Below are 18,595 nucleotides of genomic sequence, written 5' to 3'. Positions count from 1 at the left end.
CATGTCAACATCACTACAACCATGATCAACACCATGCAATGCAACAAGCACATGGAATGCAAGCATAAGAGACACACATGCAATCGACATGCATGTATGACCAACACATACAGCCATCCAATCTGAGGGGTGAACCCAACTCTGATGCCACTCTGTAACACCCTCCTCCCATATCTACCCAAGTAACCAGTCAATGGGGGTAAACATGCAACAAGAGGATACTATTATTGGATTCAACCTCCTATGTGACCTTAAGGAAATGGAATCGATGAAAACACAACATATAGACCTTCCACATCAGCTACAGGACCCCTGAGAACCATCCCAACACTTTAGGTAGCTCGCCCCTAGGTCCCACTAAATTTTTTGACCACTTGACCTATGGACGCTCTCATGCTATAAGGTTGTCAGTGTCTAGGAGGATCTAGACACTCTCATGCTATGGGCATGCCAACATCTAGGGACTATTTTTTCCAGTTCTATGTCAGTGTCCTCAAGCTTTAAGCCACTTTTTCAAGCCCAAATCCAAGGTCACTACCCAGAATGGAATGACATCTCCATAACATTAAGATGACATGGAAACAATGATGCAAAATCAAATTCTTGAACAAGCCCTTAACCAGACCCCTACTAGCCATGTTAGGCATTTCGTCAAACATATCACAAATATGTAATCTATAGTTATAAACAACAAATTTAAACGTAGGGATCTCACACTTATCTGAGAATCTCTAAGAACCATTTTTCCCTCATATCATTTGTTGCGTTATCATCTATTAGGTCATATATACATTGTCCATTCATTTACAAGTAAAAACATGATGAGAGCCATACATAGTCACTTTCATAAAACACATACGTAACCAGCATAATAGCAACAGAAATAACAATGAAATCATAGCCATATGATCCACATATAAACCAGTATAATACTCATAGAAATACAAGGATAAATAACCTCATATGGATTATACAAAATCCAAACCTAAGATGGGACTACCATGTTCCACTTGACCATAGAATGGATGAGCCAAATCTCTCTTCATCCATTCACCCCCATGCCATATTCCAAGCATGAATGTGGGACTCAAACCAAAACAACCAACCAGGGCATACTAAGGTTGAACCACCTCATCTTCATCAATAGCAACCAGGCTTTACCGTAATCCATCCCAAATCACTAGGCCAACATAATAAACATGTAATAACATGCTTTACCGTGATATCCACCAAATCACTAGGCCAAAACAAGCATGGATGCCATCAGATCTCTCCATCTACACCGTGAGGAATATTCTTATCTCCTAGTCTCTCAGGCTTTAATGCAATCCACAGTCTGATCCAGGGATCACTAGGCCCTAAACCAAGACACCAACCTCTAGGCTTTACCGTATATCCCACCATTCACCAACAAGGATTCATATGCCTAATCAAGGGCAAACCACCTCTTGGATGTACCGTATATCCTGCCATTCACTGACAAGGATTCCTAAGCCCACCGAGGAAACACAAAATATGACTTTACCACAACCCACAGTCCAGTTCAAGGGTTACTAGGCCATGTGTTATATCATTCAAAGATCCACCTCACTCAACTTCGAATCCATCCGACAATCAAACTCAACCAAAACATGAGAACCCCATCACACCATGACTATCCGGAAATGGCAAGGCTAGGCTGAAACATTGTTACACTTGGAAAAACGCATGCCATAACAGCAAAAGAACCACATGAAATACCATGCATACGAAATCTAGCAAGGAAAATACACATGCAAATCGATACCTACAAAGAATATTGTTGTAGATGCTTGATCCTACCTTTCCCTGCTTGATTTTTTCTTCCTCTTTCCTTCTTTACCTTTCTTGATCCAATGCCACAATGCTCCAAGAAAACTTAGTGTCCAAGAGTGAGAGAGAGAGAGAATAATGGGAGAGCTACAAAACTGAACTGACAAAAGGTTACCAACTGATCCTCATAAGCCTTTTTATTAATGAGGCCTCTATTTTCTTCATTTTCCATTATTTTCCTTCATTTTCCTCCTCACATGCAACATGTGACCTTTCACCTCCCTTTTCTCCTAATTTCCATTATTTTCATAAATAAATGTGCCAAAAATGCCAGTTCGCCTTTTCAAAACCTTAGCCATTTGCCTTTGTCAATTTCCTTAGCCATAATAAACCAAATGAACACCCATTATGATGTTTTTCCCAACATTAAACTTGGCATAAGTGTCGAATCAACCATGGTTATTATTTTTTCCTTTATTAACTTTTATTACATGGAATTTTCACCACAATTGTGACATTTGTTTTACCTCTTTTCTGTCTTATAGATGTAGGGTTTCTTCTTCTCAAATCCTCTACATGATTATTCAACTCATGGGTGAATAACATTTTAACCAAACTGCAATGGCATAAATCATGAGGAGATAAATCACTTCTAGTTCTAGCCTTAGTAGTCATTTTGACCAAACTTTGATGAAGAAAATAAGGCAGACTCATCTTACTAAAACCTTCTAAATGACAAAAAATTATCAAGTGATATAAGTCAATATTAGAGTGCCTTCCTTCACATGTTAAGAAAAAATGAACTGTAAGAACGACATTGGTACATTCGGGCTTCATTGTGGTGCGAGGAACTCCAATGCTCCAGTTAGGGTTTTGAGAATCTTCCTTCAAGAAATAATTCAAATCTACACCCTGCATCATTTGTTTCTTAAACCATTTTTCACCTTCAATAGGCAACCCTGTAGCTTTAGCAATTGACTCTTCAGTGACTTCAAACTGTAAACCTCTTATCCTCATTGTGCTTCCATCAAAATAATTTATAAAATCATAACACCAACTCAGGTTGTATCCCTTGAACTGATGAAATTTTTGGCCCCATCCTACATTCGTGAAGATTGGTATAAGCTCTTCATAATATTTAAATCACTCAATACCCTCGGGTTCATAGTGTCTACAATGACCTAACTTTCCCATTCTTTGACTGAGACAAAGTGCAAACTTTACCATAGGTTGTAAAAACTGCTAACAATTCCATTATATGTTGCCAGCTAGTCAACTGGGTTTGTTGGAAATGGTTCCTTTACACACAATTCTAGTTTTAATACTTTACCTCTTAAAACCTCTTTTAACGCTTTGAAACCCCTTCAAACATCACATCAAGTCATAACATAGGTTGAATTTCATCCAAAAAATGTTTAATTGTTTAAAATGACCTAAGTGACAGTTAAAAAATAAAATTATATATATGTAGGCACTACAAACAAATTTTGTAATGTCGCCTATTTTTTGGTATTTGTCATTTGATTGGTACGAGACTTGGGTAAAAAAAAAGGCATGACATAAATAACTTCCTTAACATGCTTTCTAACCCATATGCCACCTTTTCAGACAAAAAAATTGCATAGTCTAACACTTAAGCCCACTTTGCTTCTAATCAAAATCTCAGCTAATTTTCAAAACATTTTGACCCTTTTTTGAAAATATAAAATTAGTGTTAACACATTCCTAAGGGGAGAGTATTTATGTAGGTGGATATTAATGTCCACCCACTTATACCATTGACTCAACAATTCTTTATATTCTTAGTAGATTTTCCATGGTTTTTGGGTCCCAAAATTTCGAGGTCGTTTTGAGGCCCTAAAAAATGTTGTTTGGTATTTTTAGGGTTTAGGGGTTGCCATTGGTACCCTTGGCCCCAATCAAAAGTTTTATTCCTCAGATAATTCTTTCCAACTAGCCATTGTGCACCCCAAACATAGATTGTGTTATCACTAGGAACTATAGTTCATGTATATAAGATTGTCCATAAGTTTTTATAAAGTATTGAGGTCTTGTAAATAGGTTTGTTAGTTGATGTCAATTTCAAATTTGAAATTCAAGAGTTATGGATGAGAATTCGTGTAAAGGCAAGATCATTAGACACCCTCCATCATTGTTAGTTATGTCATGTCATGTCATTGGTACTTTGCGCAGTTTCGCAGCGCGGGTATGATGTCTTTGGTACTTGAGCAGTTTCGCAGCGCGGGTGTGATTGGTCAGTTTTGCTGCGAAATAATGTTTGCGTGTTTTCGTAGCGCTCTATTTGTCAGCGATTTCGTAGCACATCCTCTTAAATTTGAACTGCCCGCGCTACGAAATCGGAGTTTCAGGGTTTTTTGCAGCGTTTTTCTCTGAATGTCTAATCCGAGAGTAGTGAGTCACAAATCCGGTCATGATTGTCTTTTCACACCCTTTCTATGTCATGATTAGCCATTATTTTGCCATAAGGTCCGAAGTCATATAGTTGTGTGTCAGTTTGGAGGACGTTATAGGGGGTGGTCATTCCATAATGAGTTCTTCATATCATATGAATGTTTTTGCTCTATGAAAAGCCTGAGCTTTGTTTTAAACAGACTACTGCAAGCGAGCCTGCTCTCTACAGCTAAAGATTGTTTTCGTGCTGCAAACCACCGTCATTCCCTTGTGTAAAAATACTCAAAGAAGCATGGAAAGAAAGGAACACCGTTCGGGTAAATGTGTGAGAACAGAGCCGGAGGGGTTAGATGTAACTCTCAGAGATGAGGAGGTAGCAAAGGCATTTCGAAGTGCTGGCTGTTGGCGATTTTGTGAAAAATTAAAGGGTGGACATGCAGAAGTGACCAAGGCATTTGCATTGAACTTCACTGGACTGAATTCGAAGGTGGCCATGTTGGAGTTTCCGGTGTCCCCTGAAGTCATTTCTACTGTCACAGAAATCCCGAGGGGTGGCCAAGAGTGGTTCAAGAATTTCAAGTTTGACATGGGTCCGTGTAAGGAGTTCTTGAAGGCACCTTATGTAGATGAAGATCTCACTAAAGCTGTCCCAAGGAGCTATCTAAAGGAGAATTATGCTATGCTATTGACATGTATCCAGAAGTACCTGACATGTGAGGGTAGGTACAACAAAGTCTACTCATACCACTTCAAGCTGCTGTTACACTTCACTGGTAAGAGTTCAATAGACATACCTTTTTACTTGTTCAGGAGTATTAGCAAGATGTGTGATAAGATTCAGTTAAAGAAAGATGCTTATGAAACATCTCTTTTTCATCATGGTCTGGTTAAATTGCTGGTGTTGGATAGCCTACATAAAATTGGTAAAGACTGGGATTCATTTGTGTTTATGGCCGGTTTCCCAAGTAAAACGGGCCTCACTCCATTACCTGTAAGAGAAAGAGAAGAAAGGAGTGAGGAAACTACTTTGGCTGAAATTAGGAGAGAAATAACAGACCATAAGAAGCCCAAAGCTAAAACAAAGAAATCAGAGAGGTCTGTAACAGTTAAAGAAACACCTGAAGCATCAATGAAGAAAACTCCTAAGCCAGCAGTTAAAGAGATACTTGAAGCATCAGTAGATAAAACTCCAAAATCATCTAGAGTATCTGAAAAGGAAACCCCTAAGTCATCTCCTAAGGAAACACCTCAGTCATCAAAACAGAAGACTCACAAAAGAAAAGATGAAGCTAAATCCAGTGAAGTTGAAAGGGTTTCAAGGGTGAAAACTAGAGGCCAACTAAGCAAAGAAAAAGGAAAGTCAGTCCCTGTGGAAGAAAGTCCTATTTCAAAGGGTAGTTTAAATGACTTACTTGAAGCCATTGAATTGGAACAAGATCATCCAATCCAAATTGAACCACTTGAACTTGAGCAAGATCAATTGGTACCACCAATGCATATTGATCTAACACAATCCTCACCTGAAAGTTCTAAAAGGTCAAGGGCTTCTAAAAGGTTAAAGTTTAAAGAACCAAGTGAAGAATATGCCTTTAAACCACGCTGACCAGTGACTAGAAGGCAAATTAAAGAAGTGGAGAGAGCTCAGAAAGAGAAAGCACCTTCGGAAATGCCTAGGACAGAGGCACTTGAAATCTTCTCTGAAACAGTCCAAGCAGCTAAAAGCAAGAACAAGGATAATAAGGTTGTTATCAGTCAAAGTGGAAATGTGATTTCCATTAAGAAACAAGCTGGAGCAAGTAAGGAAATACCTCAGGTTCAAAATGTTTTTAAAGAAAAGGCAGTAAGATATACAAGCTATAAGAAAGCTGTAATGAAAGGTAAAACAAGTTTGATCAGTCAAGCTAGCTCAGTATCTGATGCCTATGTATGGACAGTGCCAGCTCTGAAGCAGGCAAAGATTATGAAACAAATGAATGCAAGTCTAAGAGCAGAGAACAAGAAGTTGAAGGAAGAAGCCATCAGCCTGAAAGGGAAGCTAGACAAACTAGCTAAATGATCCAAGGAGGAATGTGCTTCCCAAATTTTGATATATTTTGGTTATCATCTTTTTAAAAGCTTTTTGAGACTTTTTGATGTCCTTGCACCTGTATAGAATGACTGAAGAAATCACAGACTTGAGTTATTGTTGCTGTAAGGTTCATGTGTTTAATTTTGATGACCTACAGCAGTTTCGTAGCGCGCTACGAAACTGCTGTAGATGACTGGTTATGTTGAAAACTTGAGTTTGAATGCTGAGGTCAGCAAATATTTAAAGAGATGACTTAATGCCAGCATGGAGGTTATAGAAGGTCAGTCATATATTTAAAAAAAGGATGCCAGGTGTAAATATTCGAAGAAAAGGTGAAGTTTTGTCTTTTGTTGAAAGTTTCACTTTATGTCCGAGTTTTTAGGGTTATGATAGAGCTGTTGAGGTGTTAAGTGATACACTTGTCTAGTTATGGGATGGCCAGATCATGAGTTTTCTTCAGTCACACGGGATTATCCAAGGATTAAATGGCTTGAAACTGGATCATTAATACATGAACACCGATGGGAGGCAGCAACCGTGAATATAGGCTTCATTTTCTTGTTGGTTGATGAATCATCTTTGCATCAGGCATCCGAAGCCGTTCATACATTGAATCTGCTTTCAGTTTGGTTTGGTTATTATTGTAATGCTACAGGTGGCAAGCTCCAAGAACGCAGCAAAGTATACGAGGAGAAAGACTTAAAGTGCCAATGTGATGGAGTCCTCTGTTTTCGTAGCACCATATCTCTTGTAATTAATTAGTTTGTTTATGTTATAGTTAAGGTCATTAATGTCAAAATTCCGAGCTCCCTTCATGCTTGTTGAGGAGTCTCATGCAGTAGTGTTTTGATTGGCTATATATAGGAATAACTTTTATGTAAAAAAGGTTGGATACTTTATAGAAAAACAGTGTTGTTTTGGGCCATTGTAAGACCTTTTTTGACAGTAATAGTAAAACAAAGTTATTCTCTTCTCAAGATTCTCGAAGGATTGTCATGTTCAAATGTAGTGATGGTGTTTTATACTTTATGTTCTTTTATAGTCTTGTTGTAATGCAATCACTCAGAATTCATAATTATATGCTCTGACTTCCTGTGTATTCAGCAAGCTATGTTTTGGTGAAGTATGTTTGACATGTAATGCTAAGAGCCTTGATTTCCATGAGATCACTGTGTTTTCCTTGTTTACTTAATATTATAGACTCCATAGCCCAATGAGAGCCAGTTTGATGTGTTTCCAACCAGTTATGCTTTTATAAGTGAATAAAGAGTTAGCCATCTAGTGTTTGAAGGATTTTATCAAGAGTTGTGAGAGAGTCCTCTCTGGTCAAAGAGGCTAATCTTTGGTCTAAAGATAGGTTGAAATAGTTACATGAAATCTTACTTGGTTGCAGCCCTCAGTAGTGATTTTGTGATAACAGATTGTATGCAAAATTTGCACAACCAGAAGTTTATGTACTAAGTAACCACCTTGGGACTTGTTGTCGCTCAAATTGTATAGTCATCATGTGACAACAATCAAGGTTGGGGTTATCACTCTGATCCCCACCCTCTTTGTTCTAGTTATCTTCCAATAGCAGGCTATGGGGGGTAGTCCATATGAAATGTGAATATGAAAGGACCTATTGTAAACCAACAAGTCCGGGAGACACAACTGAATGACCTAGCAACTTGGTTAATTTAGCAAGCTTAATGATTAGATTAGATTATCTTGAGAGACCAGTGCCTTAATGGAGTCAAAAAACTTACTTAATTGAATTATGTACCAAGCTACTGAATGAACAATTGCTGCTTCAAGATGCTTCACTATCATATATGAAATGTAACGCCTAAAAACTAAGTAAGATGCAGGATCTTGGTTTATTTTAAGTTATACACCTAGTTAGGTGAATCCTTCCTCCTAGTTATTTTGAGGCTAGTCTCTAGAGTATGTTGTGGAGAGAAACCAAGGTGAATCGATTTATGGCTTGATTAGTGATCGCTCCCCTTTAGTTCTAACCACCTGATTCGTCAAGCACCACAGAGACTATGGCTTTGACGACTACAATGTCACCGTGTTAACCACTAAACAAGGTCTATTCTTTGCAAGCTAAAAGAGAAAAGGTGATCCTATCTTTCTATCAAACAAGATTATGCTTAGACGTAAATTGATTACTCCAATCTAATCCTAGAATGTAGAATCAAGATGTGGAACTACTTTTAGTGAGATTGTTAAATAATATTAAGCACTTAAATTGCAACAATATTCAATTTAGAACACCGAAGTACTTAATCAATGTATAATGAAAATCTTCACCAAAAGAGAAGTGCTTAATGAAAAAATATTACCAATAGACAATTGCTCATGAAATAGATAAATTCAATGCTTCTTCCAATGATGTTAGAAATGCCAATAGAGTGCCAATGTGTGAATTAGATACACAAAGAGGAGAACGTGAACACAATTACCAATTAAGTGCCTTTAAGAGTATTTTGATTAGAAAAATCATAACTTAGATGTGATGCTCACTTGCAAGACACAATATTAGTAAATCCACAAGAAACCATATAACCAATTATCCAAATATTTAGTAATGTGATAGCAATGACAAATAGAGATATTTCAGTATCACAATAATGTTAGCTATCAATGTGAGAAAGAGAGCATTCATAAACAATATTTCTTAGAGAAATTAGCCAATCTTATCCATTCAATTGCCAAGTAAATTATCCCTTTAGAGAACTTATGTTAAATGAAATCAATGATATGCTAATGCAATATGCAAATGGATACAGGAAATGCAAAATGCTAAATGGAGCATTCAAGAAGATGATAGTTGCAACAGTGAGAAGGACACCCAATTCCACTAGAAAACACTTATTCAAGGTGCACAGGATGAAAGGAACAAATGCCAAATGAAATTAGATGGTTGTCAACCACTTTTGGCACTGCTGGAATGCTTATATCAGGCCTTATGCAGTGTATATCAAACCTCTGATTTTTATGAAATCCTTCAAAAATGACAAAATAAACCCATAAAATGCAAGCACAATGAAGGAAAATGATATGCCAATGACAAAATATGTTTCCAAGTTGAGTATTATGCCACTATTAGATGCATTTATCATTGTTGTAGGTGATTTTGGATGGTTGTAGCAAACATATCAAACTTGGAAATTACCCAACATTCCACAAATATCACTTGTATGCAAATGATTTAACCATAAGGTAAGTGTTTAATGCCTTAATTGAGTTATTAAGGAATTTAGGCTTATTTAAAGTGTGTTTAGGCCCGGAATACACTGTTATCATAAAATGCTTTGTAATTCAAAATGAAGACAGAGATTCTAATGAAATATTAAGGAGCAAACCAAGAGGCCTATTGGCCTTGTAGATGACTAGAGATTTTTCCAATGAACTTGTTCACCTGCAATCACCAAGTTAGCTCCAAAATCGCTACAAAACAAATTGTTAGAGAAAAAATACTACCATAAACCAACTCAATGACTAAAGAATGAATGAAAGAGGAATAGGATGAGAGATGATAAGGGCTAAAAGGGGGAAAAAATGAGGCTAGAAGTCCAAATAAGGGCAATGATGAGGGGAGGAAAGCCAAAGGAGGCCATGACTAGGGAGAAAAAGACCACAGGGGATGGCATAAACCTCTATAGGGATGATGTAGGGCAAGAAAATTCCCTTTGGGGCATGCGGCTAAGGGTTAAGCTCCTTTAGGGGTTGTGTTGAGGGAGAAAATCCCTAGAAGGGTTGATGTCAAGTTTAAAGGCGTTGACATAGGGAAAGGAAATACCCTTTAAGGGTTGCGACACAAGGAGAAGAGGCAGTTAGGCCTCATGGAAAGGGCACAAGGGGGTCCGAGGGCTTAGAAAGAGGTTGTGGCACCCCTCGAAGGGTGAGAAGGGCAGCCGTAAGGAGAAGAAGGAGCATCAAAGGCTGGAGAAGCCTTATAGGGCTCACGACTAGGCAAAAAGAGGCCAACAGCTATGCTTATAGGCCTTAAAAGAAATTGGAACTCCTACAATTCGACAAAAATGCCAATGATCACTTCAAAACATTGGATGACTTCCCTTCTTCAGCTGCATGTTGAATTTTTTGGAAACTAGGGAGGCTAGATCTTACCCTCAAGGGATTAGATCAACTTTCCTTGGATGAGTAGCCCAGAAAAATTTGTTGCTTCAAAACCCTTGAGCTATCACCTACACAAATGAATCAAAATAATTCTAAACCACAAATATATATAAATAAAAAAACAAAAAAATAAAAATAAAAAACAAAAACAAAAACAAAACAAAAAACTCCAAAATAGGAAAATAAAATAAGGGTTAAATTTTTTTTACAAATATTTACAACATTTACAAATTAAAATTATAAGCTCTCATTAGAATATTAATTTTTTTAGCCCAAGATTGAATTAAAAAAAAATTGGAAATTTTGAAGTAAAATTTATGGATGAATAATTTCTTAAGATAGCCAAGCCAAAATCCTCCTGCAAAACAAATTACCAAAATGAAAGTTTAGAGCCCAAACAAGGTTGACTCTTCCCCAAAGTCTATGAACTTGGAGCCCAAGGGCTAGCATACTTGTAAATATCTATAATTTCTCAAGATAAACTGCTAGTTCACATGGTGAATCAGATCACCTAAGATACTTGTATCAATAGAATGTTCCTATCACCAACAAATGAAATTAACAGTTAATAAAAATTATTTAGCACAATATAGGATAAACACATAGCCAACAAATACCGCAAATCAGCAAATAGAAGAACACCATGAACTGAACCCCAAAGTCTTTCTATTATGATAAAAAATGTTCCCAGCAAAGTTGTAGCCGAGTAAAAAAAAAGCACTCCATCCAAAGATGGAAAATAGAAGCTAAATGGCTTCCTTATATAGAGAAAATCCCTCCAAGTGGAAAATAACGACTAGTTGACTTGATCCTTGTCAAAATAATCTCAACCGTCGAAAATAACTTGATCATCTTTTAATCTTCACCGTCAAATTTTTAATATTGAGGAAAATTTTGAATTTCTCTTAAAACCCATTTTTTATTAATCCAAAATTAATATTTTGGATTAATTCCCTCGAAAATTTGACTTTGACTTAACCACCAAGGTCCAAAGGCTAAAATTTTCTTAAAATATCCATTTTTCCCTTGGTGGAGGACCTCAAAAAACTGACTTATTTTTTACCCATGAGTTTTTTATTATTTTCCACTTGGAGAGAAATTGATTTCTCTATAATTATTTTTTAACTCAAAATTAATTATTTTTCTAGCTTAGGATTTTTATTTAATTTAGCCAAAAAAATTAATTAATTGACTAAAGAGGAGATTAATAACTTTTTCCACCCTCAAATATTTTAGCCATGGTTTCTTATTGTGAGGGACCACACACCAAAATATTTTTACATAAATATATTACAATTAATTCAACCCTTGAAAGGGGAAAACACCTTTAAACATAGACCCTCAACAAATTACCTAATTCTGCGACACAACATTATCTAGTATGAAACCAAGTGCATTTATAATAAAATAATTTTAGCCATGGTGTCTGATTGTGATGGACCATGCACTAACATTATTCCTAAACACACTTTTACAATATGCTCAATAAACACCAAGATTCACCTAGACCTTATCAACAAATTCTACCCTAGCTTTAGGGTTTAATCTGGAAGAAAAACTTTGTTGATTATGCATGTTTACAAACACACATAATTTGGAGAGGTTAAAAAACTTCATAGGATGAAATAATTTTCCAAAATCAAAGCCTTTCCTAAGTGTTGTTACATAATTAAATGGTCATACTAGCATCATTTACAATGAATTGCAGAAATTGGGTTTACAATGATGATTTCATGCTAACAGTTGACTTTGATCTTTAAAAATTTTCTCAACTTGCTTATACACTGCTCCCTCGGAATTTTGACAAAATCATGGATAAAATTTGGCTCCATATGGGGACACATTTCTTCAGTGAAGGAATGTGAGAATCCATAATCTTGTATCCAAGAAAACAAAAGTACATCAAATAGATATCCACTCAAAATCAAAATCATCATGTGTACATAAAACGTTTGCTAGAATAGAAATCTCACTCTAACATATGCATGAAAATAAAACTAACTAATGACATAAAAATAAAATCTTATTTAAGAGAGTAAGGTTAGAGATACAATACAAAGGATACCCCATGGAATTAGGTGTCTTCAATGAAGTTCACATTCATTATCTATCGACTATTAGGTGGATCTATGGGTTGCTTTCTAATGTGCCATGTTGAATTTTGAAAATCCTGGGACTTTGAATTATCTATATATCTAGTTATTCCCGACCATCATATGCATCAAACTTCTTCCTTCTTCTCTTCTGCTTTTTACCTTTCCTCCCAGTGGGTTTTGATGCTAAAAATGTGACTAGTGTAGATTTTCTTCCTTGATCTTGAAAACGTTCGGATGAGAAATTTGAAGTATTTGAGGCATGCTCGATTTTATTATGAATATATTTTGTCAAAGGTGGCACATAAGTCCCACAAGTAGTGTGATTGACCTTAATAGCCTAATATTTCTCAGCCTCTTTTCCAATTATGCCACTTCTAACTAACCTTTTTGCAATGGGATAAGTGACCTTCTTGTAGTGAGATGGGGATTGCTTCAATGAACTAGGAGGCTTGTCATCTACTGAAAGCTTTTTATGCTTGCCTTTTGGATCCTATATTTTGAACTTGAGCTCTTGATCCTATGATTTTTCCATCTTTCATAGTTTAATCTGAAGAGTGATTTGATCAATTCTCATGGCATTCATTGGATTAGAACGTCCAATCGTCATGGCATTCATTTCCTTGGCGTGATTTTCCTCCACAGTCAACAATTTATTCTGAATACATATCTAACCAACTTCCATGTCCTTTATTAATTTATTATGATTCTCTTAAATAGATCCCATTTCTTTCTTATGATCTATTTCCATGGTCATCAAATGATTTTGCATGGTTGTCATCTGATTGGAGTGATTAAGTTCCACGAGTTTTAGCTCCTGGTCATGTTTTTCTTCTATGGCTAACAATTTGGGGTGCATGGATCTCATTTCCCTAGCGTGATCTGCTATTAATCTCTCTTGATTAAGTTCAATGGTTTTCATGAACTATGCTTGACTGAATTTCATGTCTTTAATCATTTGAGTTAATTCCTTCATAAGATGCTTATCATTTTCCTTTTCATCATCAATATTAATTTGACCATTTATACCTGCCTTTCCACTATCAAGGATTATTCTTGAATTGGCACAAGTGGATTCAACACGAAAACACTCACAAGGCCGGAAATATGGCAAAGATGATGTGATGTATCCTCTTGAAAACTTTCTACGATGGTTGGGTCTTTTACAGGATCACTTTCGTCTTTCTTTATATTGTAATTAGTACAAGGTGAATCCCTTTGATCTCCATATCTATTTTTAAAACCATTAATGATGGGTTGTATAAAATCAAAGGAATTGTCAAGAAAATCATAAAACCATTCCATAGCATCACCTTGCAATGAAAGGAAAAAGAGTTGCATCTTGACATCTTCATGCTTATAACGTGCAGAAACATAGAATCTTAGCATACACTGAGTAAATTTTATGAGATGATCTCTAGCATAAATTGCATTATTATCTTTAAAAGAAGGCAAATTATCAATGGCCGAATCTAGAATATCATGAGGATAGCCTTGAATGTTAGTAAAACAACAGGGGGCAAACAAGTCATTCATGATGACTTGCTTAAGGGAAAAAGGAGCTAATGGATATCAAATATAGATCCATGTTCAAGAAAAAACAATACGTCTATAATAAGTAATATTCTAGCATAAATTCCTGCAAAAAATGAAAGGAGTGGAGTTTCCACTTGAACATGAATATAACTCTAAAATCCAAAAGGAAAAAAAACTAAAGTTAGTCAACAACCAGGAAGAGAAAAACTTTATCCCTGGGTCAGGGAAAAGCAAGTGGATGTCAGGGAGGGCTTCTTGTTCGAGAAAAATGAGTTGTCTACTAAAATGATGAAAATAAATCTTGGGGTAAGCCCAAAATCTCCTTTCATATATAAATTTCGATCCTAGACCTGTGGGTTATGGCCACCAAGTCCAGTCGGAAGTGTTTTAGAACTGTACACCCTTTCATTTTTTATTTACGCAGATCTACATTAAAACCAAGCTCTCCATATATATAAAAAATACATGGGAAGCTATATAAAATTCCGATGCTCCTATCTGACTAATCCTTCACTATAATCACTTCACAAATCGGAAGTCACCACCGAGTCTTTAATCAACCATCACACAGGCTTCTCATATATATCTTTTTCCCCGCGGCCATATATCATATAACACTAATCCACGGGAAGCATTATAAAACCCCCGCTCCAATTCAAATGCGCGGACTACAAATATTATGCACCAGCCTTTATAATTATCGGCGGGTCTGGAATTCGGCAGTCGCAATAACTCTTAAGCCCAGACCTCCGACGAGGTGCGGACCCGATATGGCTTTAGACTCCGTTTAATATTGTTTCTGGTCTGATGAATATCGGCGCTCACTGTAAACAATAGACCCATTCCTCTGATGGAATGCGGACTTGATGCCTCCTTACACTCCTTTCTAAACTGATTTCGGATCCGTCATATCGGCGGATTCCTTATCGGAAAGTCTTGTTGGGTTGCGGACCCAATCTCCTTTAGGTTGCTCCAAATATAATTTCGGCTCCGGGTGATTTCGGTGATTTCTACCTCCGCTGCTCCAATGCGATACAAGGGTTCTGCGGACCCGATATGATTTTACTCTCCATTTGATAAGGGATTCGGCTCCGAAAGTCGAAACTTTGCACTGCCGAAGGCCCGTTTTAGACCTGATCTACTTTATACTGCGCTATATTAATATTTTGGCTCCGGTAATTCGGAGCTTCCACATGATAGTTCCAAAGCCCTTCTTCGATGCGATGCGATATTGGATCTCGAACCCGATATGGGTCTTGTATTCAACTTTATAAGATTTCGGCTCTGATATATGTCGGAGCTTTCGCCTGACAATTCTAAAACCCTTCCAATGCGATGCGATATTTGGTCTCGGGCCCGATATGGGTCTGGACTAGTATTAATACGATTTCACGCCTGTCACCCTCCTGCTTAAGGAAAAGATTACAATTTCTCTGTGTAAACTGAGTTATACACAGAGCTCTATAAAAAAAAGACTTAGAGAGTCCACGGGAGCAGCAATTAAATGTAATCACTCTTTACACATGAATTAAGCATCAAGATCTACTAACCATCATACGAGAAAGTATAAGACAAGCTTCCTTATTCAACACACAGTGAATAAACGCATACACAGTTAACAACTTCCTCTGTTTTGGCATAGCCAGAAACACTGCATATATTAATCTGAAGCTAATAAATCTACATTGAGACTTCGGTCTCACATGCATGCACACATATACACAGGCACGCAGGCCTAACAATCACTGTTGCATTCTCTCACAGGTCGATTATCAATTTTAGTGCCTCTGTTTACATTTCCTGCCCGTAGGCTTACAAACTTTGGTTGTTCAAGCCTTACTTTCTCCTATCTATTCTATTATACCTACCTACCTCCCCTTCATTTGCCTTTGAGTCTTATTAATTTATACAAATTGAATGGAACCAATTTAGGTTCAAATCCCTTTAATCATTGAACAAGTCCTCAAATATCTCAACACCCCTACAATCTAGATTTTATCCCTAAAATCGTGAAACTAAATCTATCTTAGGCTCATAATTAATTCTTAAATATCTCAAGGCTAATTCCTCTCATGTTGTCCAATTATATGGAAACATTACAAATCCTCTCAAAATCTCATTAATATTTACATAGAATTAATAATTTCACAAAAACATGAGACCCCTAGTTTTAATAAAAATACAAGGCATTTTCCCGAGCTAATGCTCCTGCATCAGACTCCCAAGGTAGAAAATGACCATGATCTCTAGATCATGTTAAAAATTTTTGTCCGCCTGAATCCCACATTTTGTTTTGCAAGTTATCATTAATTTTTGCTGTCGTATGTTGCTTTTCTCCAGGTCTCCATATCTTATGCTGTAATGCTCCACTTGCTCTGCTCTTGCTATCCTTTGCTGTTTTTCTCTTATTGTCTTTCCTTTTCTGTCTTGCTGTTGTCCTCTTCCGGGATACTTCCATCATCAATTTTCTGATGCTTTCAATCTCTCGGTCCAATAAATCTCCCAATTGCTGATTTCTAACTGTCTGCTAAGCTAAGACGGTTTGCTCAGCTTTTACTTTCTCTATTGGTACTGTCATTTGCTACCTTCTTGCTTCTATGCTTATTTCTGTTCTGACTTGTTCAGTCTTCACCGCCACCCAATCATCCACACCCTCTTGTCTTCTGGAATAGAAAACCTCTTCTCCCTTCATTTGACTGCTCGATTGAGTCAAATATTCACCAATACCTACAACAATACCTGCATTCACAAAACACTTGTTAGAATAAAAATCATAAGGCCTTAGTGCCTTACTTCTCACTGTCAGCATTTCAGTGTGCTGATCCCAATCATTCTTGAGACTATCAGTTAGTCTCTCCTCGACATCATCTTCTTTGAGAATACATCTGTGTTCTGGAACCTCTTCATTTCCATTCATCTCTGTTTTTATACTTTGAACACTGATCCTCTGTGCTTCTAGTCTCTGCTCTAGAATAATTAACTCATGCCATAAACCTGTCATCTCCTTTGAGAAACTTTCTGTGTAATCTTCAATACTTTCATAAGCTAAGCTTTCTGTTGTCACCATCTCATCATCTGTTATCAGAACATAATTCTGATTCTCAACTCCTGCAATAAACTCAGTTACCTGTCCATCACTTAATAAAAACAATTGATCATCATCGTGTATCATTCCTGCATTCATACACAACTTGTCAGTTTGAAAACTACAAGTTTCAACCACTTTAACCGTCGGTTCATATACCAACTCTTCCAACTGAATCTCTTTTTCATTCATATGAACTTCCTCCTATATTGTATCAGTAAAAGCATCACTGCTTTCTTCTTTAGAGTACTTATCTCCTGAAAGTCTCCTTTCCACACTTGCGACAGCTTCACAAGATTGCTCATCCTTCTCAACACCTGTAACCTCATCAAAATTATCAGCTACAAAAATACAAGAGTTCACATTATCCAGCTAGTCTGGATCTACCCAATAACTCAAGAAATCATCAATGATCTCCTCCTCTGTTCCATCAATAGAAACCTCCTCTTCCAACTCAGCTACTCTGAGTTCTTCTTGTCTCAACTGTACATCCATCATCTGCTCAAGCTTCTTCAGCTCTTCTGTTAACTGCATATTTATCTGTCGATCCCTTTTCTGCTGTAGCCTCTGCCACTTCACTCTCTTCCTCATCAGCCAACCACGTCTCTGGCCTTTCATATTCTCCTGCAACAACTCCATCAATAACTCAAGATGAATTGCGATCTTAGCTTTCTCTTTCTCGTACTCTTCATTAGTCCACTGCTTCAATATGCCATTTTCCTTAGCATCTTTCTCCCTCATGCTAATGTGGTTTCCCTTTGAACCTATGCTTTCTCTTTTATGACTTTCAGTAGTCATCTCCTTCGCCATGAGTTTCTCACTCATGAGTTGCATCAAGCCTCTGCAACGGTATCCTCTCCTGCTGCCACTTACCTCACCAATCCCTTCCTCTGGATCTGGTCTTTTGGTAATCACCCGATCCTCTGTTGGAACCTTTTGAGCATTCTCCACTGCTCCTTCAGGCTTTTCTCACCTGCAACTCTTAAGAACACACTTGTCCTTTTCATTCAACCTCCGTTGAATCTTTAGGTTCTACCACACACCTAGAATCCTCTGTTGGATTTCATCACTGCTCTCAAGCTGTGATATGCTTCTTCCTGCTGAGTTTTCTCCACTATTCCTACAACCAATTTCTGTAAATAGTCTTCAAACCAAAGTTAAATATCAGCTACACAATCTCACCTTTCAAGATCCTATTGATCTCACTTCCTTCCTCAACTGCACTTGCATACCTATGCTACCATCTTCATCAGTTTCACAATCCGACATTCATGCACCACATGAAATTAACGAAATTAAAAAAACTTGAATCCTCTTCCAGAGCTATTCCAGCTCTTCAACAAAACCTTCTGTCTTCAGGACACTGCAATTGCCCTCTTTATCCAGCCTTTAGCTGAATGCCCGGTTCACTGCCCTCATCCTCTCTGCAACCATAAACTTCATTTACAAATTTAAAATCAGAAAAATCATCTAACCTCTTAAGAT

Source organism: Pinus tabuliformis, chromosome 4_2 (assembly GCF_031772625.1).
Source record: "Pinus tabuliformis cultivar Carrire ecotype Pingquan chromosome 4_2, CPIR1, whole genome shotgun sequence".
NCBI classification, from domain to species: domain Eukaryota; kingdom Viridiplantae; phylum Streptophyta; class Pinopsida; order Pinales; family Pinaceae; genus Pinus; species Pinus tabuliformis.
Note: the sequence above shows the minus strand (reverse complement) of the source record.